Source organism: Pyrus communis, chromosome 10 (assembly GCF_041283825.1).
Source record: "Pyrus communis isolate YQ-2024b chromosome 10, ASM4128382v1, whole genome shotgun sequence".
NCBI lineage: Eukaryota > Viridiplantae > Streptophyta > Magnoliopsida > Rosales > Rosaceae > Pyrus > Pyrus communis.
Window position 1 is genome coordinate 5,850,306 of NC_142574.1, and position 27,247 is coordinate 5,877,552.

General features: G+C 37.7%; 3 pseudogenes across 1 annotated transcript; all 3 read left to right on the plus strand.

Annotated features, from left to right (window-relative positions):
* Window positions 1-739: 739 nt before the first annotated feature.
* Window positions 740-13,247, plus strand: LOC137725022 (purple acid phosphatase-like; annotated as a pseudogene). The gene is made up of 9 exons (XR_015952668.1): window positions 740-1,455; window positions 6,249-6,346; window positions 10,411-10,608; window positions 10,789-10,900; window positions 11,235-11,463; window positions 11,664-11,802; window positions 12,272-12,490; window positions 12,744-12,865; window positions 12,971-13,247. The product of XR_015952668.1 is annotated as a purple acid phosphatase-like (transcript).
* A 1,396-nt stretch (window positions 13,248-14,643) lies between these two features.
* Window positions 14,644-15,255, plus strand: LOC137730313 (SKP1-like protein 1A pseudogene; annotated as a pseudogene).
* Window positions 15,256-21,995: 6,740 nt separating this feature from the next.
* LOC148693422 (uncharacterized) lies at window positions 21,996-23,190 on the plus strand (annotated as a pseudogene).
* Window positions 23,191-27,247: the final 4,057 nt, after the last annotated feature.

The window sequence follows — 27,247 nt, forward strand, 5'->3', positions numbered from 1 at the left end:
CCTCAAATTAATTTTAAGGTAGATTAAGCTAACAACATAAATAATTCTTGTTACATAGAAATAAAAAACTAATTGATAAACAAAAATAAAAATAAAAATAAAAAATAAGAAGAGAGAAGAATGTTTCATGTCATGTCGAATCCCTTCCATCTACAAAACCAAGTCTCCTCATCAAATATCTAAACCCATCAAATCCAATTGCGTAACCTAACAACTTTACACATCCAATTTCATCATATTTTTATCAATAATATCCAAATCTAGTTAGTTACAAAACACCAATAACTGAGGTTGTGTGGTTTTAGAGGGATCCCCTTTTTCTTTGAATGCATGAACCATTTTTTCATATGAAATTATCTATAGTGAAAATCTTGAAATAGGTCTCTCTCATTTTTTCATACGTGAAAGAAAAAACAAAAAACTCAAGAGAAAAGGAGAGGAGAGGAGGGGAGTGATCAATCTCGAGAGAAGATGGAGAGAGAAAAAGGATGTGAAGGAGGGGAGGGACAGTAGGGGAAGAAGACCGAAGGTTTCATGCGAGAATTCTTTTTTAATTTAATCATTTCGTAGAAGTATTGTATTTCAGTGTAACATAGATTATTTAAGTTGATAGTGTAATATACCATAATATTAAACTAATGACTCATAAAAAAGGATCTTCAAATGAAGACCTTAAGAGAACAGTTATTTACGTGAATATACTCTCAATTGTGATGGGAGAGATCTGAAGTTCGATGCTAGAGGAGTACACGGGCTTTAATCACAACATAATTGTGCCTGCATTTGCAACTGGAAGAAAGTGTTAAAGAAGTCAAAGCATCTAACCAATGAACGCGACTGTAGTGTGTTCGAAGTTTAATTTTTAATTTTGGTACGAGATATATGGTTTACATGATATTTAAGTAGTTCAGATCTATCCGCTAAATTCGTCAGTCAAGATCGAATAGCTAGTCTATTGACTGTAATGTGTACATGACTAACGTGTCTAGATTTATTTATGTACTTGTTCAACAATGATAAAGAACTCGTCTGTGAAGTCAAACAACGTTTCTCTCCCCCAAGTCAACTTTATCCATTTTTATTTTCCCCAGAAAATTGCTTTCCATCAATTCCCGGAAGAACACGCAATTGCTAGAGGTGAAATCCAGGCAATACCCAATTGGCCTTAAGCTTCAACAGTTGACCTGCAATCTCTATTATCCGCATAGAGCTATGGATACTCCCCTCATTTTATGATATTATTTTTTCGTTTAATAAATTATTATTTTACTGTATATTAGATCAAATGGTGGTCCTAAGATCAAAAGGTTACATGTGGGTTTGTGGGGTTTGAGGGCCCTTTGCATAATCTGAACAAGATGAGTGTGCTGGGTTTAGCTTCTTCAAGGACAGCAGCAGCAATTGTTGTAGTGCTGGGTTTGGTCTTGAGCTTGGGAGTGGTGTGCAATGGAGGCAAAACTAATAAATTCTGTGAATATTTTGAAGTTGGTATTTTCGAGGAAGATGTCAAACAGAAGAAGAAAAGGTTTTCAGAGGAATGTGCAGAGCTCTCACTGAGAGCAAACACAGATATTTTCATTAAATATCAACACAACACTTTCCTTACAAGCTATATCAGCCCTTGATTCATAAAACAGAAATCTAAGCATACACTTGTCTTATGAAACTAAACATTCTCTTAACTGTTGGTTCCTTCCTTCTCAGCTATTAGATCAAAACCAAATTTCATTTAATTCCAACACTCCCCTTTAAATGAATTCTGGTTTTTATCCCCAGCATTTCTCTGAGATGGACAAATCTTTCTTTTGGTAGAGCTTTGGTGAAGATGTCTGCCATTTGATCCTGAGACTTGCAATAGATCAGTTCAAGGGTATTCTCCTGCAATGCTTCCCTTATGAAATGAAACTTCCTTTTGATATGTTTAGTTTTCTAGTGAAAAATAGGATTCTTAGTCATAGCTATTGCTGATGTGTTGTCACACATAAGTGGCGTAGTATCCACTTGCATTTCACCAAAATCCTTTAACACAAACCTCAACCAAATAGCTTGAGAGGTAGCCATTGCAGCACTCACATACTCTGCCTCAGCCGTAGACAGTGCAACACTTTGTTGCTTGACAGAGGCCCAAGAAAATATTCCAGAACCAAATGCAAATGCATATCCTGAAGTACTTCTCATGTCATCTTCACTGCCACCCCAATCACTGTCACAGAAGCCTACTAGGATTGCTTTTTCTCCCTTCTCATACTTGATTCCATAGTCCAAAGTCCCTGAGATATACCTGAGTACTCTCTTAGCAGTTCCCATGTGAATTCTTGTGGGATTATGCATGAACCTTGATAAGAGACTGGCTGCATACATAATGTCAGGCCTTGTGGCAGTCAAGTAAAGTAGACTCCCAACCATTTTTCTGTATAGACTTTCATCAGCAGGTTCAGAACCATCCATTTTACAAAGTTTCTCATTTGTGATCAATGATGTTGCCACAGATTTGCATCCTTCCAGATTGAATCTTCCAAGCAATGATTGTGCATACTTCTGTTGATGTATGAAGATTCCAGTAACATCTTGTATTACTCCAATTCCCAAGAAGTGATGCAACAATCCAAGATCCGTCATCTCATATTGTCTCATCATGTCTTTTCTGAATTCTTCAATCATTTCTTCACAATTGCCAGTAAAGACCACATCATCAACATATATGGACACAATAAGCATATCAGAATTCTCACCAGTTTTTGTATACAAGGTAGCTTCAGTAGGACTTTTGTTAAATCCACGTTTGTTGAAATAGGAATCTATCTCACTGTACCAAGCTCTGGGGGCTTGTTTGAGTCCATACAGAGCCTTGTTTAACTTATACACACTCTCGTCTTCATTTGGAACTTCAAAACCTTGTGGTTGATCCACGTACACTTCTTCCTCCAGAGTGCCATTTAGAAAGGCTGATTTAACATCTAATTGATGAAGTTTCCATCCCTTTTGAGTAGCAAGAGCAACCAAGATTCTGATGGTGTCTAACCTTGCCATTGGGGCAAAGGTTTCATTGAAATCTACCCCCGGTTGTTGTGAGTAGCCTTTGGCAACCAATCTTGCTTTGTTCTTCTTTATAGATCCATCCAGATTCAGTTTGGTCTTGTAGATCCATTTCACACCTATCACAGGTTTATCACTCGGTCTATTTACTAATTTCCAGGTAGAGTTTTTCTCAATCATGGCAAATTCTTCACTTATTGCTTTCTGCCAAGATTGATCCATTTCAGCTTCTTCAAAACTCTCTGGTTCAGCAATACAATAGTTACAGACTGCATAGATCTCATCTAAACTCCTCATTTTTAATGGAGTTGTTCCCGAGGAGGAACCCTGCAGTTCTTGTCCTTCTGCATTTGAAGTAGTGGACTGAGATCCTTGTGTTGGTGTTGAAAAATCATTTTGACTTCCACCTTGTATAACCGGTTCATTCTCAATTTGCACATCAGCTTGTGTTTTTTCCATTATTAATGGAAATGAGATGGTGTCAATGTTCTTGGTTTCCCAATTCCATGCTTCATTTTCTTTGAACACCACATCTCTTGAGATAATTACTTTATGTAACTCAATATTGTAGAGCCTATAGCCCTTCTCACAGCTTCAATAGCCTACAAGGATACACTCGATACTATTGATTTCAAGCTTGTGTCTTAATTGAGATGGTATCTGTGCATAGCAGATTGATCCGAACACCTTCAAGTGCTTCACACTTGGTTTTTTGCCACTAAATGCCTCAAATGGTGTTTTCTTCTTAAGTACTTTAGTTGGACACCTGTTTAGAAGATACACAGATGCATTGACTGCCTCACCCCAAAAGGAAAGTGGCATTTTCTTATCATGCAGCATTGACTTGGTCATTTCAACCATAATCCTGTTCTTCCTCTCAGCTACACCATTCTGTTGTGGTGTGTAGGCCACAGTCAGTTGCTTCTGTAATCCTGCCCCTTCACAGAATTCTTGGAACTCAATTGAAGTGAACTCACCACCTCTGTCACTTCTTAGTCTTTTGATCTTGAGACCACTTTGAAGTTCAACCATCACTTTAAATTTCTTGAAGATGGTAAAAACTTCACTCTTGTTTCTCATAAAGTATACTCAAACCATCATGGTGCAGTCATCAATGAATAACAGAAAATATTTGTTCCCACTGATAGTAGGTGTTTTCATTGGACCACACACATCTGTGTGAATGAGTTCTAGAGGTTGGCTTGGTCTCCATGCATTTCCAGTTTCGAAGGAGTCCGTGTGATGCTTCCCCAGTATGCAACCTTCACAAGGTTCTTTAGTTTCTTGTAACTCAGGAAGACCAGTCACCATTTGTAATCTCTCCAATCTCATTAAACTGTGAAAGTTGAGATGTCCAAACCTCTTGTGCCATAACCAAGAATTTTCTGCAACGCTTGCTTTTAGAGCAATTGAGTCATTGTAATCTAGCATAAGTGGAAAACTTTTGTTTTCAGTCATGCCAACTTGTGTTACCAAGTTTTGGAGACTTCTGTCGTCAAAGATCTCCACCATATCGTCCCCAAAGAGTAAGAAGTAACCATGAGCAATCATTTGTCCCACACTAAGGAGATTTTCATCAAGGCCAGGTACAAGTATCACATCCTTGATGAATCTTCTTCCAACCTTTGTCTCTAGAACAAGAGTTCCTTTTCCAGTAGCTTCCACAAGTTGTCTATTCCCCATTTTAACTTTGCAATTGAAGCTTCTGTCAATGTTGATTAACAAGGATTCATATGTAGTCATATGGTTACTGCATCCACTGTCAATGTACTAGATTCCTCTCTTATTTTCAATTCTTGCAACACTACAAGCATAAAAGACATTTACTTCCTCTTCTTCTGCTCTATGTGCATAGTTGACAGCTTGGTTCCTTCTTGGATTACAATCTTTTGCTAGATGACCAAACCTATCACACTTGGTACATTTGAGTTTTCCCTTGAACTAGCAAACACCATAGTGTAATTTGTCACAGATTTTACACTTGGTTTTAGTAGAATCACTGCTAGTTTCTGATTTTGATTGTGGAGTATACTTGTTATCCCATTTCTTCCCTTTTCCTTTCCAGAATTTCTTTTGATTTGAGTAGTTCCCCTGAGCCTTGTAACTGCTATCTCTCTCAGTCACATTTAGGCTAGAAAAAGCCTTTTCAGCTAAGCTTTCAGAATGCATGTTTAACCTCTGCTCATATCCTTTCAATGTGCCAATCACATCCTGAACCTCAATAGAGTCAAAGTCCTTAGTTTCTTCTATAATAGATGCGATGGAATCATAGGATTTAGGCAGGCTAATAAGTATCTTCTGCACTAATCTTTGGTTTGATAGTTCTTCACCAAGAGTTTTCATTTGATTCACAATGTCAGTCATCCTTGTTAAATAAGCAGATAGAGCTTCACCATCATTCATCCTAGTGTACTCAAAATCTCTCCTTAAACATTGTAGTTTGACAGATCTAACCTTTTTGTCACCACGAAATTCTTGTTGAAGAACATCCCACGCTGTCTTGGAGGTTTCAAAGTTTGAGATTCGAGGAAAGATATCGTCAGACACTGCCCCTTGAATGATACCTAGAGCTTTTGCATCTCTGGTTTCATTAATCTTCATTGAGCTCTTCACTGACTTTTGATCTTCATCACTAGACTCATCTCCAGATTCTGTGCTTTCAATACCCTTGTCCACCAAATTCCAGAGATCATATGATTTGAATATGGTCTTCATCTTGATGGACCAAAAATCGTAGTTGGACCCGTTAAAGATAGGAGCCCTCAGATCTCCTCCACTGCTCGAAGTAGCCATGTGAGACCTTGTAAGAATAGATGAGGTTTTCAAAAAAAAATCTGGGATTGAGTTTCCCTCCTTTTTTTTCTTTTCAGAAGTACGAAGCACACAAAACGCCCAGTCCTGAAATTGATCAGAACCTAAGCTCTGAGGCCATGATAAATTCTGTGTATATTTTGAAGTTGGTATTTTCGGGGAAGATGTCAAACAGAAGAAGAAAAGGTTTTCAGAGGAATGTGCAGAGCTCTCACTGAGAGCAAACACAGATATTTTCATTAAATATCAACACAACACTTTCCTTACAAGCTATATCAGCCCTTGATTCATAAAACAGAAATCTAAGCATACACTTGTCCTATGAGACTAAGCATTCTCTTAACTGTTGGTTCCTTCCTTCTCAGCCATTAGATCAAAACCAAATTTCATTTAATTCCAACAAACAAGCAGTTTTGTGAGAAGGGTTGAGAAAACTGTGGACATGCCACTTGATAGTGATGTCTTCAAGGTCCCTCCTGGCTTTAATGCACCTCAACAAGTATGATCTCTCTCTTTCGCTCTCTCTCTCTCTCTCTCTCTCAAATTATGTACTTTTAGTGAATGGGAGCCCAATTTAGAAGACCTTCCTACAATTATGAGACTATTGTTAATTGTAGTTATTTATTTTTGCTTTTCTTGTTTAATTTGTATTTTTCATTAATTTATACATTGTTTATTTACTTGGACCTTATTATCTTAAGACATGATAATTACACACCTTTTTGTCTACACTGCACACCCTTTTTTTAAACTTGTCCGTTTTGTTTGATTAATTTAATTTGATGACTAGGAAATAGAAATAAAGAGAATTGTGTAGGGAGAAAAAAAAAAGTGTGTGATTACACTGTTATTGCATGACTGCTATTTCACTACGAGTGAGGGCTCATTTCTATGGACCGAGTTTTTTAAGTGTTTCCTCAACTGATTAATTAGTTGTATGAAAAGTGTGTGTCCTTTTCATTTAAGGTTCTGTTGGCTCTAAAAATTACAAAACCTACGTGGCGCGCAGGCCGAGTAACTAATAAGCTAACTACGTCCTTCGGTCGAATGCGGGGCGTGCCAACTCGTTGGCCGAGCTAGGCCGAGGAGTAAAATTTGTTGATGTTGCGTTGAGCGCGTTGCTGACTTCTTTATCTTGCGACTGCGACCGAGGAAGGAACAAATCTCGGCCTTTGGATTCTCGAGCCTGAAGACAAGGCTGCTAGTTCTACGAAGTTCAATATTAAATTCGGCTCTCTGGGTGCCGAATGTAGTAACCTGGCAACACCTCACTTCGCCGAAAAGGCTAATGAGATGACCTCTGCCAATAAGGATTTGAAAATCCTTCTCGACCGAGACTTGGATAGATAACCAGTCGGCCTCGACGCAGTGCTGTTTATCCAAACTGAAGGTGTTTCGGGAACGGCTGATTCTACGGCAACAGTGCTGTTTATCCAAACTGAAGATGTTCGTCGGTTGCCTTCACAGTGCTGTTTATCCAAACTGAAGATGTGTCGGCGAAAAAAGAAAGGGAAAAATCTCAAGGTGTTTGAGAGGTTTTGCGCAGGGCAATTGTGTGTTGAATTGGAGGTCCTCTCTATGGTGTTCGCAGCCTTGTATTTATAGAAGCAGATGTGTGGTGCGGCTTCACTTGTGTAGAATTTGATTTTAATTCAAACTCATCAGCTAGAGTCTAGGTCAAAGACTTCTCAAGGTAAGCAACAACCTATCTTTTAGATATCATTTATCTTTAAACGATCCGCTGGATATAGCCAATATTAGGCTTAGATAATCCAATATATATTAAGAGATAATATTATGATTAAAACCACAATATTATTCCTTAATAATAATTGAAAATTATCTCAACCACTTTATCATCCAACGGTCTAGAACTTTACTCATCTAATGGCCTTGATTGTATGGGCCGATAACGTAAATTTAGGTCCAAACATTGCCCCCCAGTTTCCTTGAGCTTCGGCCCATAAGCCGAATGGTTAAGGAAATTAAGTCTTTCCAGCCAGTCAGGAGTACCTCGACCGCCTACTTATCAGGCCGAGAGAAACCTGTTGCTGTGTTGAGCCGAGAGAACATGATCCTGGCTTCTTTTGACCAAAGAACAACTCATGGTTGAAGAGAAGTGATAAGCAATCAGGAACCAAGGTCGAGAAGAATTAGGGGGTAGGAAAAATAATTTGGGGTCAATAGTTCGGCCGAACTTTCTTTTATTCGGCCGAAGAATTGTATTCGACCAAATAGTTTTGTAAAGTGGGCCGAGGCCGAGGCCAAGAAGAATTGGGTGTAGAACCTATATATATATATATATCCCATTGTATTCGGCCAAACTTTCTTTTATTCGGCCAAAGAATTGTATTCGGCCATATTTTCTTTTATTCGGCCATATCGTTTTGTAAAGTGGGCCGAGGAACATTAGCTAGATACGTTTTGTGGCCGAGGAACTTCATTGTCGGACGAGGTCTTAAAGTGGTCGAAGACCATCATCACATATATATGAATCCAAAGCCACAAAAAACAAAATCAAAACTTGGCCCATTGGCTTTGGAATGATGTTGTCGGGCATGCATATTTCTATCACCCTTTTTTTTTTTTTTTTTTTTTTTTTTCCGGGGGCTCAATGCTCATTGCCCCCCCTGTATTTTCTTAAGTATCGGCCAAGAGGCCGTAAGAAAGTAATTTAGCACATGGAAATAAAAGTGGCCGAACCATAAATAGGAGGAGGTCAACGATGCTTTATTCCAAGCCGAGATCTTTTAATATCAAAATTCTCAAATTGATTTTGCTCTAGGCCGAATAAAGAATTTTCTCCAAATATTTTTGACTTGGTTAAATATTTTTTACCATCGGCCGCCAAATGTGTTGGACAATTATTATGCTCCCCAGGCATAACAATTTCGCCAATTTCGGCTTTCAACTCGAACAACTTAGCCGAATGGGATTTCTCCCTATCGACTTTATCACCAATAATCATATTGATTGGCGTAGTTTCGGCATCTAAAACCATGTCTCCAATTACCATATCAATTGATGTGGTTTTATGGTCCGAAGTCGAGTATCGGTATTGGTCGTCATTGGAACACTCCTCTAAAGAATCATTTTCTGAGTCAATTTTTGGCTCAGAAACTTGAACATTTTCTTCTAGGCCTACCACACTTTCAGTCTCGACCGAAAAAATAGGTGGCCTTTGTTCCTCGACCAAATTAACAATTTTCTTAGGCCGATGTCTGATTACGGCCGAAGCGGAAAATTGCCCCCCAGTCTTTTCAACCAACCATTCCTCAAATGGAATTGATTTGTAGTCGAAAACGTAAGGAAAATATTTTCCATCTAGCCAGGCATTAAATCGAGCCCTGTCTTCATTTACCCATTGCTCTTGCAGGGCAACATGAGCTTTTATTCTCAACATGTAAGCGAATGACTTTTGCAACTCTTTATGGCCACGAAGAACTTTTTCCACTTCCAAAGATCTTTTTCGTTCTTCATTGTGTTTTTCCAATTCCTCTAGGTGCTCGTACAATCGGCTACGTTGAGCCAGATTGGAATCTTGATATATCATATGAACTTCGTAGTTTTAGCAATGGGTCCCACTGGGCGTGCCAAAATGTTGGCTCTAAAAATTACAAAACCTACGTGGCGCGCAGGCCGAGTAACTAATAAGCTAACTACGTCCTTCGGTCGAATGCGGGGCGTGCCAACTCGTCGGCCGAGCTAGGCCGAGGAGTAAAATTTGTTGATGTTGCGTTGAGCGCGTTGCTGGCTTCTTTATCTTGCGACTGCGGCCGAGGAAGGAACAAATCTCGGCCTTTGGATTCTCGAGCCTGAAGACAAGGCTGCTAGTTCTACGAAGTTCAATATTAAATTCGGCTCTCTGGGTGCCGAATGTAGTAACCTGGCAACACCTCACTTCGCCGAAAAGGCTAATGAGATGACCTCTGCCAATAAGGATTTGAAAATCCTTCTCGACCGAGACTTGGATAGATAACCAGTCGGCCTCGACGCAGTGCTGTTTATCCAAACTGAAGGTGTTTCGGGAACGGCTGATTCTACGGCAACAGTGCTGTTTATCCAAACTGAAGATGTTCGCCGGTTGCCTTCACAGTGCTGTTTATCCAAACTGAAGATGTGTCGGCGAAAAAAGAAAGGGAAAAATCTCAAGGTGTTTGAGAGGTTTTGCGCAGGGCAATTGTGTGTTGAATTGGAGGTCCTCTCTATGGTGTTCGCAGCCTTGTATTTATAGAAGCAGATGTGTGGTGCGGCTTCACTTGTGTAGAATTTGATTTTAATTCAAACTCATCAGCTAGAGTCTAGGTCAAAGACTTCTCAAGGTAAGCAACAACCTATCTTTTAGATATCATTTATCTTTAAACGATCCGCTGGATATAGCCAATATTAGGCTTAGATAATCCAATATATATTAAGAGATAATATTATGATTAAAACCACAATATTATTCCTTAATAATAATTGAAAATTATCTCAACCACTTTATCATCCAACGGTCTAGAACTTTACTCATCTAACGGCCTTGATTGTATGGGCCGATAACGTAAATTTAGGTCCAAACAGGTTCATATAACACAAGGAGACCAGCTGGGAGCAGCAGTGATTGTGTCATGGGTTACTGTGGATGAACCCGGTTCCAGTACGGTGCTTTACTGGAGTGCAAATAGCAAGAAAAAGAAGGCCAAGGGCAAAATTACAACCTATAAATTCTATAACTACACTTCTGGTTATATTCACCGCACCACTGTCAGAAATTTAAAGGTGAATTCATGTACCCGTATGTTTTTTAGTTCAAATTTATAGGTAGTGGACTGAATGAGATGTAATCGGGTTTTGGAATTTACCGGTTGATTTGAGGAAGGCAGGATAATTATACTTTGCAAATTGTATTGTGATACGATTTTATACATACATACATATATATATATATATTATGTGCAGTTCAATACCAAATACTACTATGTGGTTGGAATTGGCCACACTGAGCGGAAGTTCTGGTTTATTACTCCTCCTGAAGTTGGTCGGGACGCCACTTACACATTTGGACTCATAGGTGAGTGTTTTGTATCAGAATAGGATGCATCCTAAAGTGATGTAGCTACTTAGATTTGGTTCAACTTGTGGAATTGGGATCCAAAGAAAATTTCATGCTATTTACTAGTTTGAGGTTGTTGCAATGTGCCTCTTCCATTCATCTCGAAAGACGGGAAACCAAATTATAATTCTGTTTCTTATGAAACTTGTACTCTGGTATATGTGCAACTCCGTAAATTGGATGAGTTTGCCTTAACTTGGGAACTGAATAATGACGAGACTCAACTGTTAGTGTTTCGTGATGTAAATTGCTGGGCTCTGGTGTATTTGCTTACATCTAATATCATTTGCAGGGGATCTGGGACAGACGTATGACTCAAATAAGACACTTACTCATTACGAATTAAACCCGCAGAAAGGACAAGCAGTACTGTTTGTTGGGACCTCTCTTATGCAGATCACTACCCAAATCATGACAATGTCAGGTGGAATACTTGGGGAAGATTCGTCAAGAGAAGTGTTGCTTATCAACCTTGGATATGGACGGCAGGGAATCATGAAATCGATTTTGCCCGAGAAATTGTAAGCCTCTCATAATGCATTAGAATTGATCTTACAATTTTATTTGTCATTTCTCGATCGCTTAGGTAAGATCATCTGCTTTTTCAAGTTTATCATTTAGTATAATGATCCTTTGCTGCTCATGTTTTATAAATTTACAACTCCCAAAAATGTCATCGCGTGAAGTAATTTTCTGAAGAAGATTTGCACTTCTGTTGCAGGGTGAAACCAAACCTTTTAAGCCTTACAGTCACCGGTATCATGTCCCATATGAATCATCTGGGAGTACTTCCCCCTTTTGGTATTCAATCAAGAGAGCTTCGGCATACATTATAGTCTTGTCTTCTTATTCCGCATATGGTAAGGATAGGCATACACATGCATACATATAGGTTTTTTGCTTAATTTATTCAGGACGCATAAGGCTTATGCACATATGTAGCGGAAAAAAAAAAAAAAGCTTAGCAGTTACAAAAAAATCTCTGAATGTCACATGAATAACTATGGCATCTGTATAATTTTTATAATTGTTGTAATGAGATAAACAGATGAAGTCATATCACTCCTCTTTTGCACCATGTTGTATGTACGTTAATTCATCTCTACAAAGGACACCGTGTAAATTGTTTTGAATGCCAGTACTCATGGTTTTTATAACGTAGTGATATATTGTAGTGACTGTATTTTCAAACGACAGAATTATGCTCCCAAAACTATCCTTTACACTAAGTAGATGATCTCCATAAAGCTAGAGAGGCTACCTGTATGAAGTCTATGTTAAATTGATTACTAGAACAATTTCATTTTAACACCATTCTTTTTTCTTGAGGTACATACACCCCTCAGTACACATGGCTCCAGGAGGAACTACCGAAGGTTAATAGGAGCGAGACACCATGGTTGATTGTTTTAATGCATTCCCCGTGGTATAACAGCTACAACTATCACTATATGGAAGGAGAAACCATGAGAGTGATGTATGAGTCATGGTTTGTGAAGTACAAAGTTGATGTGGTATTTGCTTCATGTCCATGCACATGAACGATCTGTAAGTTCTTGATATACACGTCCGTATCTATTAAAGAGTGTAGTTTCTCAGTTATTTGAACGAGAAAGTTCTAAATTCAATGAAACGACAAGCTTTATCAAACATTTTAATCTTTTGATAAAATATAGGAATTCCATTTAACGACAAGTAAACTGCAGAAATATCCCTCTCTGATACTCTCCTCTTACCATCCTCCATTCACAGTGATGGTTCAATATGTCAGTACTTGATAACTGATTTCTGTACAACACAGGAACGTGTATCCAATGTTGCATACAACATCGTCAATGGCATTTGCAAACCTGTGAAAGATCAATCTGCACCAGTGTACATTACCATTGGTGACAGAGGAAATATTGAAGGCTTGGCGACCAAGTAAGTATATCAGTATGCTTGGTATATCGGTGTTTCATGACTCATCGTCTTTCTGTTTGTTAACACTGCATGAATAATCTACAAACATTTTCTTTTGTTGCGGAGTATGACCGAACCACAGCCAGATTACTCAGCTTATAGAGAGGCCAGTTTTGGTCATGCTACTTTCGACATCAAGAATCGAACACAAGCCTACTATAGTTGGCACCGTAATCAAGATGGATATGCAGTAAAAGCCGATTCTATTTGGTTTTTCAACAGATTCTATCATCCTGTAGATGATTCCACAACTACCGAACCATGACAGAGCACTGTTAATTATTGTTGTTTTGCAAAAACTCCCAAATGTATCAGCAAATAGAAGATTCAATACTTTCTTCAACCTTATCTTTTGGATACATACTTAAAGTTGAAACTTGAATCACATTATTTGAATCTAAACCCAGCAGAACAGCAAGATAAAAGCTGGTGTGAGTTACAATCTGAAATGAAAGAGAGTGATCTGACAAAAGTGACAAAACAAAGAATCATTCTACTAAAACCAAAAACTATTTTAATTATTTTCACATTCACGATTATGTTTTCATTCATTTGTCTTTGTTTTTTTTTTGCCTTTCTCCCACCACCCTTATTTATTCCTCTATTCCCTCATATAGTTTTCTCACATCTCAAAGAAAAAAAGGGTGAAAACTAGAAATTGAAAAAGAAATAATTGTTAAATGGCCGCAAATATTTCATATTCAAGTGATAAGATTTTTTATCCCAACAAAATTTAGTGGCAAGTTGAGCCCTACACAAGTTTTTCTCCTTTTACAACATTTACATGTTTGATTAATTAGTAATGTTATCCACTGGTCACACAAGAAAATAAATTTTTATAAAACAAGAAGGTTGTATATACATGTTGAAGGAGAAATGTATGTATGTTACAAGCCACACAAATGCGTGATTTTACTATTTATATGTTATAAATTATAATAGGTGTAGACGACGGAATATAAATAAAGTAATACCATTACGTGACGGTACAAATTTCACATTATATAAGATTTTACATGAAAAAGTTGAGAAAAATAAACTATTATGTACTCAAAATATGCTTGATTTGTGATTGTCCTAATCACCAATTGAAGGGTTAAATGGGAGGGTTTATGCTTTCATTTTTTTTTTTTTGTTTGATAAAATTTATGCTTTAGTTTTATTGTTAATGATTGTTAAACATGCCAACTGGCGATAAAAAGTATAGTGATTGTATAAAAGAAGCCACACTCAAATGACTCTTCTGCAGCCACAATTGCGCTTACTGGTTCGAAACCATCGATTCATGCTTCGATGATGCCCACAGCACCGCTTCTGTTATCAGTTTCCTACAACTCCGCAGCTACTAGCACGAAAAATTGTTGTGGCAAATTATTAAGCTTGCAGCCTTGTTTCTTCCATAAAGTATGAATAATAATAGTATGGTTTAATTTGTAAAGGTATTTTTTGTTTCAAAAAATTCAGGATGTTTTACACGTCGCCCACACTCATAGATAAATTTTTGGATCACTACTAATCACACGGAGAGAAAAAGAAGCGACCGAAAAAACAAACCCAGAAAAATACTTCTCATATAAAATACTTCTCCTATACGGAATATGAGAATATTTTTTTTTAAATTTACTAAACTAATCCGGAAACAAAAAGGAATTGCTCTCCTATTCCTACACGGACAAGATAAAAGATCTCTGATCTAGACAGGGACTTAGTAGTATAAAATCCCCAATACCTTGCTTTGAAACACAAAGCATTCAGTCAACCCTCAAAGCGAATTGAATTAATCTCCCAAGTTTTCTCAAACTTAATAATTTTTGAAAGAGCAAGACAATGGCCTCATCATCATCAGCGGATTTGAAGAAGAAGATAACCCTAAAAAGCTCCGACGACGAGATGTTCGAGGTGGAAGAGGCGGTGGCTATGAAGTCGCAGACCATCAAACACATGGTGGAGGACGGATGCGCTGGCAATGCCATTCCTTTGCCAAACGTGACGAGCGCCATCCTTGCAAAGGTCATCGAGTACTGCAGGAAGCATCGTGAAGATGAGGGGGCTACTGCTGCTGACGGCGAGAAAAATGTCAAGGAGTGGGACGCCGAGTTCATGAAGATCGACCAGAACACTCTCTATGACCTAATAATGGCGGCAAACTATCTCGACATCAAGGGCCTACTTGACCTGACGTGTCAGACTGTGGCGGACATGATCAAGGGGAAGACACCTGAACAGATTCGCACGACCTTCAACATCAAGAACGATTTCACTCCAGAGGAAGAAGAAAAGATTCGTAGGGAGAACCAGTGGGCTTTCGAGTGAATTATGATTATTTAACGACATTAATTTCATCATGTTTAATTAGTTCCTTCTATGTAATTGGATAGGGTTAAGCTTACTGTGAGACTGTCAGTGGTATAAATTGTTTTTATTATTTTCTTAAGATATTGAATATATTTAGTCATTGTCCTCTCGCAAGCTTTTCTCAATTCTATTATACTTTTTGTACGGGTGTGCCATAGCATGCAATCAGAACGAATCAAAGAAACTTGTTTGTGGGAGGAAAAGGATAACTTTGATTCATATTTTGGCCATTAAAGATAAATTCTTTGACGTGCAAGTAAAACCAAGTCGTCGTTATTTGTATCGTGACGAAACCCTAGCCTCTAGAGAGAGCTACAGTTTCCTAGTTCCTCTATTTTAGAGGCCACTATTTCAACTTGGGGTGTGCTATTCACACACCCCAAATTATTTCTCACACACCCCTTGTTAATTTCTGTCCGTTGATCTTCTTTAATTCATCCCATCCGACGGCTAAAATTTAGAAGGGTGTGTGAGAAGTAAAATGGGGTGTGTAGATATCACATTCCTTTGAACTTTTGCAGTTTTTCTTTAGAGTCGGGCTGCGTTAAAAGTAAACAAAAATAAAATCTTCAAAGTGAAAACAACATAAATATGTTTTGGGTTTTTAGTTTTGTATACCTTTCCTTGTACATTTTTTTAACGTCTCCTACCATTCTTTCTCCACTGCTCTTATAAATCGTTACTTCAATGTATCTCTATCTCCAACACAAAAACAAAAATGAAATAATTATTAAATGGACGCTTAGCTAGTTAGCTTATAAACCATTATCTTACGGTTCAGATTGTAAATCACAATAGCTTTTGTCTTGGTGTTCAGATGGGTTTGGAACCTTCTCTCTTCTAATAATGTAGCAACAGTCATATGCTGTTACCTTGCTTAAAGCCCATCAAAACGACACATAATTATACATCAGAATCATATTTCAACTTTTAAGCATGTATCCAAATCATAAGGTGGAAGAAAGTATTGAATTTTCTATTTGCACTTACATTTGGGAATTAATTTAAAAGAACAATAACAGTCACTAGTACAAAAACACATTTGCGTGACGCAGCAAATTTCGTCGCGCAAAGTATGTTTGCACGACGCTAATCATAAAACGTCGCGCAAATTGCCTTTGCGCGATGAAGGTGCACCTACATCGCTCAAAGGCAGTTTGCGCAAGATTTTGGCACCAAACCAAGAATGTTTTACCTTTTTTTTCCCAACTTTGCACGACTTAGGTGGCGTCGCGCAAAGTCGACGACTTTTTTTTTTTTCCTTCTAAAATAACCACCTATAGGGGCCTTTTTCTTCACACTCAACCTCTCTCCTTCACTCTCTTTCAGACTCTCCATCTCTCTCAACCCTCACCATCTTCACCTTCAGGTATTGTATTTATTTGATTAATTAATTAACTATTTATTGATTACATTTATGTTTGGATTTTTTTTATTTTTGTGTATTTATGTTTTTCTTTAATTATTTTCTGGAATTTGGACTTCTGAGTTTTGCATTCAAGCAACTTAATGTTGTGTCTTTGTCGATTTATTTTTAACAAGTTGAGTTTTGGTTTTGAACAATTGAATGAGTAGAATGAATGACTAGGAGTATGAAGGATTTTGATAGGTTTAGGGAAACAAAAGCTAAGAAACTGCAAACTGCTCAGTTAACTTGATCTAATTTAGGGATAGATTGATGTGTGCTAAAAAATGGATAGATTTCATTTCTCACCAAATTGGGAGGAGGAAACTAGAATGTTAGACTTAGAGAAGAAGCTAGTTTACAGCTTTGTCAAACCACTGTTCTATTACGTGGTTAGTAATCATTTTAGGTGCAGTCTCTACCCTTTACAATTTAGAATACATGGTCTCATCATTTAGGTCCTTAAACAATAATTTTAAGGCAGGAGTGGAAGGGGTAAACAAGAAGTTAAACTGTGGAAAGTAGAAATTTTGGGTGATGTCAATATGGAATTGTCCCCTTTTTTGGTTTAGAAGGATTAATAGTTTGTATCTATTTAACTTAGTTTCACTAATTATTGTGATTTAATTTATTTGTATGCACATATTTTTGTACATCAAGTACAAAATTGTTTTGTGTTGTACGAAGTTAATACTACTTAACTTCGTACACTTTTTTCAAGAAAAGCTTAGTTTCCCGTTTGAGAATTAGTTGGATGTCGTGTATGGATGCGAAAGCATGACTGAGGTCCAATTAATTCTTGAATTGTCCCATTTTTTGGACAGTTTGGGAATGCATAGTTATGTGTTGTAGTTTGCAGTTCACATATTAGGTTTCGATAGTGGAAATTTTGGTAACATTTCCTGATGTTCTTCGAGTACACGATGCATATTATGTATGTACAGCGTGCACTTGAAGAACTGTACTGAGATGCTGCCGAAATTAACTCACGTCAAAATTTAATCCATTGGAATCATAAATTACGGTACATAATTGTGCATTCCTAAATGGGATAGGACCCTTATCAGAGGAATAAGGTGTCAAGACAATAGTTGAAGTTGTTGTAACTCTTGTACTTTTATTGGGATTGCAAACAAAATGGACAGACAGTGGATACATAATCATAATAGATGTGATGTTGAGTACTTGGATGGAATAAATGAGTTCATTGAATTCGCAACTAGACACAACCTAGGTTCAACTCATATCCGATGTCCGTGGAAGAGGTGTAACAACTCAATGTGGGAGACATTCGAAAATGTTCGATTTCATTTAGTAAGAAATGGGATGATGGAATTATGTTAAGTTTTTGGGTGCTTCCGTGATCGTTCTTTTACTTCTGGGTTGATTTCTTTCCGATCAAATTCATGAGTCTCCTCATTCCCGATCGAAAGCGAGAGATCAAAAGTTGGAGAAAATTTCAGAGCAAATGCAGAGAGTCGCATCTCCACCGCCGCAATCGGTTGAGGCGCCGAAGAAGAACAGAATTCAGGTCTCCAACAACAAGAAACCGCTTTTCTTCTATGTTAATCTTGCTAAGAGGTACATAAAGCAGTACGAGGAGATTCAGTATTCTGGGTCCGATTGCGGAGGTTTCGTTGATAGCTTGATCATGGCGGTTGGGCAACTCTTGGCGTTTGCACTACTTGCATGGTAATGTTGCTTTTCTGATTCAGTTGCTTAATTTCATTACTGGGTAACTCGATTTGTTGATTCTTGGAGGGTTCTTAGAGATCTTTGATTAGAACAGTGGACTGTGAATTGGTTTCAATTACTTGCTTTGATTAGTAGGTGACTAGCACAGTTTTTCGATTCATGGAGGTGGTGTTGCTAATTACTTAATTGGGTATATGAAGAAACAGTTGTTCATTACTTAATTGGTAATTCTGAGTCTTGAAGGTGGTCTTGGGGATTCAATTTGTTCAGTTTGGATTGCTGCTCAAAGAAAGTACTGTTTTTGTTCTCTGTTTTGTATAGGAAATGGTTGTTGTTTGTTCAAGATTGCAAATCTTGGGAGCTCTTCAGGTTATGATTGTGTGCACTCCAACTGTTTGAAGGAATGTGTCAGTGAATTCTTTGATCTCTATTCTGTTCTTTGGTATAGAAGAAAGATCAGACATGGGTGCAGTCCAGGTGTTTGTCGAAATGCCCAACTTAAAAGTTTCATGTGAAGTCTTTATGGTAGCCTCAGTGTTCTAAAAAACGCCCTAGGCAGTTGGGTGGTTTTTTTTATTTTTGTGAAATTTGTTTAAAGTCTAAGTTCTAATTATACCTTGAAATTTTGTTAATTTTATAGAATAGGTGTGTTGTGTATCAACTTAAATTCTGGGATGCTAAAAATAAGTATCTTACATTACTAAATTTCCTTATTTTCCTCCTATTTTCCATTTTATGTTGTTTTAAATTGTGAACTTGTTGTACATGTGTCATCCTACAATACTCTTCACTATGGTTATATGACATATATGCTTAATGTGTTTTTAAATTTTGGACTTGTTGGATACTCTTTTTGCATTTTATCATTCTTTTATTATCTTATCCATAGATTTCATACAAGCATAATTTTTTGTAAGTGTCAATATGCATTTATTTACAAGATATACAAGAAATTTACCTAAATCCACCTAGGCACCACCTAGTTGCCTAGGCCCTAGGCACTAACCCGCCGTCCGACTAGCCCCTAGCGTTTTTAGAACCTTAGGTAACCTTAGCTGAACTTCTGTGGGATCAATTGAAAACCAAAAGGACTCCTTCTAGAAGCTCGTCAAAAGTGCAACAACCATTTAGTTCTAGGTTCATGGATGATCTTCTTGCATTTTTGGATGGATCGGAAGATATGACAAACGAATGTATAGTATGTGTTGTCATTCACAACATTGATGGACTTGGATTAAGGGAATCAGAAATCCAACAGTGTCTTGCACGAGTTGTTTCTTGTTTTCATATTTGCTTGTGCCTTTTATCGATCATGTCAATGCACCTCTTTTGAAGAACAAGGGATTGACTCGGGATGCTTATAGTTATGATCTGTTGGTTTCTGCTTTCTGCAAAGAGGGGAGATTGGATTTGGCAATAGAGTTTTTAGATTACATGATATCGGATAGCTGCTTGCCAGATATTATGAACTATAATATGATATTGGCTGCGTTGTGTAAGAGTGGAAAGGCTAATCAGGCTTTGCAACTCTTTGAAAACCTCGGTGAAGTGGGATGCCCTTCGAATGTGAGCTTATACAACACCATGTTCAGTGCACTGTGGAACCTTGGAGATAGAGTTCGAGCTTTACAAGTGGTATTAGAAATGGTAAGCAAAGGAATAGATCCCGATGGGATTACTTACAATTCGTTTATATCGTGGTTGTGCAATATATTTTCTTATCTCAGCCTATAATTTTAGAGTCTAACCAACTCAGTTGTTAGCATGAATTTACAGTAAGTCCGGTTATACAATGAAGTTTAAAGAAGTTGTACACGGTAAATCCCACGTAGAGTAATTCCGTGATATGAATATGTAAATCCCACGAAGGGTAGAAGAAATTGTTAACAGTAAATCCCACAAAGGGTAATCTCGTGTTTTGAGTAGGTGAATCCCACGAAGGGTAATCTTACATAGATTCAGTTGTTGAAATTGTGAAGGCTTATGCCACTGTTTAAAGAAGTTGTTTTTGGTAAAATCCACGAAGGGCGATCCTGTGGTGCTATAGTTAAGGCCGATGCCACACTATAGTTTGTTAATTTTATGTTTTTTGTAAATATTAAAAGCTAAAGCCAAGTTGAATGAGATTGTTGACGGTAAATCCCACGAAGGGTTTACCCGTAAGAAGTTGTTATACCGGCATGAAGGTGTGCTACGACTCCTTTATACAAGGTTGTTCCTTGATTGAAACTCATGTGAAAGGCAGAGGAATATTGGATTTTTTGGATGGGAAGATTGTATCTGCAAGGGCTGAAATTCTTTGGGAAATAACCAATATGAAATTGCACCGTTCTTGAGTATAGATTTGGTTATGGATACTTGTCAATGTAGTTAACATGGGTCAAGATCAGAGTCGTGATGGATTATGACTGATAGCTAATGTTGACCTTCAAAAGCAAGGGGGGCCATATGTTCATGTAGAATATCTTCAACATCAGCCAATTGGTCTCCATATAGCTATTACTGCAACTACTGTCATGGCAGGAGCTCTAGGTGGTGCTTAGTCAAGATGCTACAGTGACGCCCAAATCCCTTACGGGTTCCATTATTGCAGCTATGAAGATCAAGCAGATGTCTCAAATTGGATGAAGTTGAATTATAAGATTGCAGATGGTTCAACTCTGTGTTCTGTTTTATGGTTTCGTAGCAGTGATTGCAGATGTTCTTCCAATCTCAAACTGGGTTTCCCCAGTTGAGATTGAAGGGGAGTATTAAGTATCCAAGTTAGCAATATAGTTAGTAAGTTGGTTAAAGTAGTTAGGCTTTCTCTTATGAAAGCAATTGTGTAACCTTTATTCTATTAATTAATACAAAAGCATATTTCTCTCTCTAAATCTCTCTCTCTCTCTCTCTAAAACTCTATGTGTTCATCTTTCTTCTCTTCATCTTTTTTCTTAATTTTCTTTTCAATTCCCAAACATTGCAATGTAGTTAACAGTATCAGCATGGAGAAGGATTGAACCAAGCTTCGTCTTCATACGTGACACGAGTGGAGACTGTTGAATCTAGTGTGGATCCTAGTGAACAAGTTATGAATATTCTAAATGACGTTTATCCATACGCCTCGAGCAACACCAATCAAGAAGAGGGAGATGACGGTTGTCCAACCATGGACAGTGAGGCATTCAAAAACTATTGAAAAATGCCAAGCAAGAATTATATCCAGGTTGCGAAAACTTTTCAATGCTCATAGCAATTGTGGAGTTGATGCATGGTAAGATCAAATTTCGTTTGTCAAACAAGTGTTTTGATTACTTTTTGGGAGTTATCAAGATGATGCTTCTAAAGGAGAATTGTTTACCTGAAGATCATAAAAGTGCCCAAAAAGTGTTGAAGGGTCTCGGATTGGGGTATGAAAAAATTCACGCATGTGTAAATAATTGTATATTGTTCTATAAAGAGAACAAACAGTTGGATAAATGTTCTATTTGCAATGAGCCGAGGTTTAAAATGACATCACAAAATAGAAAGACCAGGATTCCACAAAAAGTAATGTGTTATCTTCCATTGAAGGCTAGGTTGCTGTGATTGTACATGTCAATGCATAGCGCAATCGACATGAGATGACATAAAGAAGGATGGATAAATGACGATGTTATGAGGCATCCTACAGATGGAGAGGCATGGAAAGAATTCGATTAGATGTACCTTGATTTTGCAGCTGACTTGCGCAACATCAGATTAGGACTTGCCACTGACGGCTTTAATCTGTTAGGGGTTTTAAACCATATCCACAGCACTTGGTCGGTCGTCGTGTTTCCTTATAATCCGCTGCCTTGGAAGTGCATGAAAAAAAAAAAAAAACATGATGTTGACTCTATTAATTACCGAAGATCCAGGAAAGTCCATTGATGTTTATTTGTGGCCGTTGGTTGATGAGCTAAAAGATTTATGGGAAAATGGTGTTCGTACATACGATAAGTATATTGGGCAGATGTTCACAATGCAAGTGGCAGTGATGTGGACAGTAAACGATTTTCCAGCGTATGCAATGTTTCTGGGTGGATGACTAAGGGTTATTTGGCATGTCCAATATGCAAGGAGAACGTAACATCGTCTTGGCATGCGAGAAAAGTTTGTTATCTTGGTTATCATAGATGGCTCCCTTGGGATAACGAGTGGCATTAGAACGATAAAGCCTTCCACGGCATAAAAGAGACTCGGCCAAGACCAAGAGAATGGTCTGGAGATGAGATTTTGGATCAGTTAAACCGTTTGGAATTTGGTCATTTCAGCAAAAAGGTCAGTAACCCCAGACCAACTACACACCTGAACTAGACGCACAAGAGTATGTCACTTGAGCTCCCGTACTGGTTAAAGTTAAAATTGAGACACAACCTCGATGTTATGCATATTGAGAAAAATGTGTTTGATACTTTGGTCAGGACAATTTCAAGACATTGAAAGAAAAAGCAAAAGACACGATCGAAGCTCGCCTCAATTTGGAACGAATGGGCATTAGGTGATCCTTGTGGATGAAGAAAGTCAGTGGTACATTGAAGAAAGGCCATTCCTTTTTTACAGTTAAGTCAAATGGGAAGAAAGAGTTTTTCAACTTTATTTATTTTGTAAAGTTTCCAGATGGGTATGCTTCCAATATCTCGCGTTGCATGAACGTGAAGGGGTGTAAATTTTCAAACATGAAGAGTCATGATTGTCATGTGATACTCCAACACCTTTTTCTGGTTGGTATTCAACACTTATTGCCTCGTAATGTGGTGAAACCAATTGTGTTGTTGTCGAGATTTTTTTCGCAGTTGACTGCAAGGTGTTTGTGGAAGTCAAATGTTAAACAATTGTAGGACGACATTGTGAACGTCTTATGCAAATTCGAACAGATATTTCCCTCAGCTTTCTTTACAAGTATGATTCACATGATGATTCGCTTGCCAAATGAGGCATTGCTTGCCAGACCAGTGAACTGTCCATGGATGTATCCAATAGAAAGGTACTTATTATATAAAACAAATTCATGATCAACGAATGCTTTGAATAATTTGTAGCATACCTTTTATTTGTGCATATATCTTGGTGAGTTGAAAAAGTGTGTCCGAAACAGGGCAAGGCCCGAAGGATTACTTATGGAGGCATGGGTCACATATAAGTCACTTACTTTTTGTGCAATGTATCTTCAAGATGTTGAGACAACTTTCAATCGTCCTCAGCGTAATAATGACGATGGTGTCAGAAAAGAGAAACTGTCTATTTTTGCCCAAACTGCGCGACCATTCGGAGATTCTGTAAAAGGTGAATTGTTTACCAAAAAGGACATGGAGGTAGTGCATTGGTTCATACTCAACAATTGTGATGAGGCTTTGCCATACCTTCAAGAGCATGAACAGTTGATGAAGTGGGAACATCTTTCACATTCATATGCCAAGAAGCACCTTGACTTATTTCCTTTGTGGTTTCACGCACATGTAAGTTGTATGTGTTTTGAATTGAGCATATTTTCCACATTGTTCATGCCCTTCTTTAAATTTGGTTACACTAACAGGTTAACATTTTGTATATGTTATATTAGATGAACAAATTGAAGGAATTGAATTCACCCTCGATGAAGAATTATATAACTTGGCGAGAGGACCCAGGTTGTCATGTCAATGGGATCAAGTTCTTGGGGGCAACACGTGATGACAAGTTGTCTACTCAAAATAATGATGTCCATGTCCCGGGTTCGGGTGACAATAAAGATATTGATTTTTATGGCAAACTAACTAGTGTAGTACAATTGCTTTACAAAGACAGGTGTCAAGTCATACTGTTTAAGTGTCTTTGGTTTGATACAAACCCACATAACCGAACGAGTGTTAAGCGAGACCATGGTTTACTATCAGTAAACACTATGAGACATTGGTACGATGAAGACCTATACATTTTGGCAACTATGGCAAAAAAAACATTCCATCTAGACGACCCTAAAGCCGGCAGTGGTTGGAAAGTTGTTCAGAAGATTAATCGAAAGGGCTTTATGATATTCCGGAACTAGATCATGATGACAACGACGATGACCAACAGTTATCATCTTCAATAGAAATTGGTGAAGAAACACTCTGGGATACTAATATTGTCAAAGAACCGTTTGACGTACCTGGAGTTCCCGAATTCGAAATATCAATTGACCTTGGTGATATGGCTCAATACAATGCATCGGAAGAGGCAAACGAAGATGAGGATGAATGGGAATCCGGAAATGATAGTAGTGAGGATAGCGGGAGTTATTATTGTAGTTTGGATGATGATTAATATGAACTTGTAAAGAAAAAATCAGTAGGCTAAGGAGAGGCAAAGTCAAACTAAAAAGGCACGTGATGAGTTCAAAACAATGCTGGAAGTACGTTGTTATCTGTTCCCCTGAAATTATTCTTCTCTACATAGAAATTATATGCTTTGTCTCCTTTTCTTGTTCATGGCTTGAATTCCACACACGGGTGTTAAGTTGAAGTATAAATAATGGCAGTGGCAGTTGGTCGTTTCACTGATGAAAACTTGTTCCAAACTGAGTAAAGTATGTTTGACTCCTATGGTGTATGAACCGTATAAAACAGGAATGGGAGAAATTACTTTTGAAAAGGTGAAGTATAATATAAGTAGACACCATTTTGTTTCCTTCCCAAGTATAAAAACAATTGTTTCCTTCCCAAGTATGCTTAGACAATTGAATGATACCATGAGCTTTTTAGTTGCTACTTACCGTTCACATCTTGTTAGTTAACTGTTATGTGGTTTGGAATGTTGTCTTCTGTATTACTGCTTTATGAAACTGCATTTTACATTGGCGAATTTGGATTTTGCAGATGTAAAGGCAGTCATGAAAAACTCAGGAACTGCAATGCTCGGAGTAGGTGTTTCCTCCAGCAAAAACCGTGCAGATGAAGCAGCTGAACAGGCGACTTTGGCTCCTCTGATTGGATCTTCAATTCAATCAGCTACTGGCGTTGTGTATAATATCACAGGTGGAAAGGACATAACCCTGCAGGAAGTCAACAGAGTGTCTCAGGTAACATTACGGGGCTTTATGCTTTAATCTTGAAGGAAGAAAGGGACCCTGAAAAATTTTCTGCTTCCGTATTAATCTAATGAGAGCATTGACTATATTGAAAAGTGGTCTCTTCAGTTTTATGGAACGAGGGAAAAAGTCACTTTAGTGAGCTCGAAATAGCTCCTCAGGATTTACATCTTACATTCCCCATAGTGGGAATCAATTCTCCTACCTCTACATTTTCATTTTCGAAGATGAGGGGGAAGTCGTAAATTATTGCTTGTGGTTGGTGCTGGTAGCCCTTTTTTCTTTGCTCCTTTCCTTGGCCTAATGAAGTCTGCAAACTATTGTAAATTTTCAGGTCCTTCTGCTAACATAATATTTGGGGCCGTTGTGGATGATCGCTACAACGGAGAGCTTCATGTGACTATTATTGCAACAGGCTTTTCGCAGTCATTTCAGAAGACACTACTAACAGACCCCAAGGCAGCAAAGCTGCTTGACAAGATTGCAGGGGGCCAAGAAAGCAGAGGGATTCCCCTTCCCCTAAAGTCCTCAACTTCGTCCTCCACCATTTCATCAAAACCGTCGCCGAGAAAGCTTTTCTTTTAATTAAATTTGTATTTTTTCTCAGTCTCTTGTGCATTTTGCCTTGTAATGATACTGAAGTTCCAATCTATGAGATTTCATGTCATTATTTTCAGTCAAATCCCTTTATCTATTTCACCTCCCGCTTTTTACTTTCACTGCGTTTTATAACAAAATTTCAAGAAGCATGAACTTGAGATTGGCTAAATCAGTGGTCTCTCAAATATACGTAAACACATTACATGTTTCAGTCATTTTTCCTCATGAAAATGTGAAGAAAAGTTAATGGGGATATTTTATATTTGAAAACAAAAATAAAAAATTGAAGAGTTGGAAGAGTTGGACGTCAATGTTGAAGCCATCTGCTTCACTTTCGATCTTAAGTTTCCTATCATATCCTTTCGACGATTCATCTCTTTCTCTTATCTGAGTTTCAAAAATGGCAGCATAAAGAATGTCATACAATGATAGCCAGAAGTATCTTTAACATTATGAAGGACTATCTTACTATAACTATGTTTGATTTTGATCAAAAGTTTCATAAGCTTCTATCACAAACGGTGATCACATGAAATAAAAACTCAAAGAACTCATAACTTGGGAATAAACCCCGTCACATGCGACATTGACCAATAGAAACCGGAAATGAAAGAAGAGCATACAACAGTGTTCAATTCCTATATTTGTTCCAATAGCAGTTTGGTGTATGCATTAAAACAAGTCAACTGTGATGACTTACATGTGCTGTTTTCCAGGGAGTTTTGACAGAAGGGACTGTTGTAAGCTATCAAGTCTAGTCCCCAATATTGTAATCTTCCGCTGTATAGCAGAGACATGACGCTGGGTGTCAGGACCTGCAGGCAATGTACTCAGTTCAAATATCATACCACTGATATCATCAGCAAGTTTTGTTGCTTCGTTATATTCCTTTATCCATGAGTCCGAAGAAGATGCAATTGTACTGAAATAATCGCTGCATGCATAATGTACTCAGTTCAGATATCATACCACAGATATCATACCCTTATTACTTGTAATAATAGCTCCATGCATAATGACATAATAAATGCATCTGTTATATATCATTCTATATTAAATTCTATGTTAAGATACTAAACTAGGGTTAGGGTTTGATTGTATAAGGATCGTTAACAAAAGTAAGAAGAAAATTCTCAAAACAAAAAGATGCAAATCGAGTGCTTTTGAAGCAAAAAATCCACAATTCAAGCTAGGTAAAACAATTTGAACCAATTCAAGTAATTAAATATTCAATCAAAGC